Genomic DNA, 1,099 nt, shown 5'->3' with positions numbered 1-1,099 from the left:
CGGTTGGAATTATCAAAGGTTTTTGACCCCTGAGAGACACCGTAGAGTGGGGGTGGGGGGAGGACCAGGGAGGATGATTCAACCACTAGATGTCGCTGAAAACAACAAATCCTACACACTGTGCCTTTAAAGACGAATTAATAAATAATACTGAGCTTAGAAATGTATTTACAATTACATTGTCACATTATATATTAATGWATCGTTTTTTGTTATAGATAATAATTTCATAATGTTTTATTTAGTTCACCTTTAATAAACCAGTGGTTCTCTGCAGTGGTTCTGCCCATCATGGCAGGACTGGACCCAGTAAAACAAATGACCTACATCCAGCAGCTGCACACTGCGGCCGTACCCGCCCTCACTGCAGCTTCAACCAACAACAACTATCGATCCGACCGATTTTACCTTTATTCAGTCAAATCCGGAGCATTTTCCAATAACAGACAGTAATTATTCCTCCTCAGCTCAGTCCTCCTCCTGTAGCTCTCCTCCTCCTGTTTCTCCTTACAGGATAACAGCGAACACAGACTGTTGTTGTGATTTTTATAAATATAAACAACAAATTTAAAGCTGTTCGCTGCTCGTCTTTAACAATAGTGAACAGCCACACAGCAGCCAGGCGCTGGAGCTCTTCTTCTTCTGTTTAATGTCGGTGGACATGAAACTGAAGGTGTGCAACACCGCCACCTACGGGTCCGGAGTGTAGTTCCAGATTATTTTATATATTATTTATTATTTATTTATTTTTATTTTCTGTTGTGTGTATTTATGTGTTCTACTGTAAACTTAAATTCTATGAAACTATTTTGTCTATTATATTAAACATCAAAAAGAAAAAAAAGTAGGTCCTCTGGATGAGTTCTTCTTTAGTGAAACGAGAGACGAAACGTTTCACTAAAGAAGAATTTGTTTCTACCTGGATTACTGAGATGCATCAGGACATTATATTAAACAGTTCCTTAATGTAGCCCTTTGAAGTTTAGGCTTCAAAATAAATGTGTTTATAAATGGTGGTAAATATTAATTAAAAAAGTAATCAATCAATCTCTTTATTTAGACACAATTATGGTCCATAAAAAACAGACAAAACAAGAAC

The 1,099-nt window shown here is 37.0% G+C and overlaps 1 protein-coding gene across 1 annotated transcript in view; it reads right to left on the bottom strand.

Annotated features, from left to right (window-relative positions):
* The window catches only part of sestd1 (SEC14 and spectrin domains 1), a 46,188-nt gene extending 45,538 nt beyond the window's left edge, over window positions 1-650 (bottom strand). Inside the window, exon 1 of the mRNA XM_014032293.1 lies at window positions 409-650. The gene's annotated coding sequence lies outside the window, so the exon portion shown is untranslated. The remainder of the gene's footprint in view (window positions 1-408) is intronic.
* Window positions 651-1,099: the final 449 nt, after the last annotated feature.

This window comes from Austrofundulus limnaeus, unplaced genomic scaffold, assembly GCF_001266775.1.
Source record: "Austrofundulus limnaeus strain Quisiro unplaced genomic scaffold, Austrofundulus_limnaeus-1.0 Scaffold1413, whole genome shotgun sequence".
Classification (NCBI taxonomy): domain Eukaryota; kingdom Metazoa; phylum Chordata; class Actinopteri; order Cyprinodontiformes; family Rivulidae; genus Austrofundulus; species Austrofundulus limnaeus.
The sequence above is the reverse complement of the archived record's forward strand: the minus strand, read 5'-3'. Positions and strand labels throughout refer to the sequence as shown.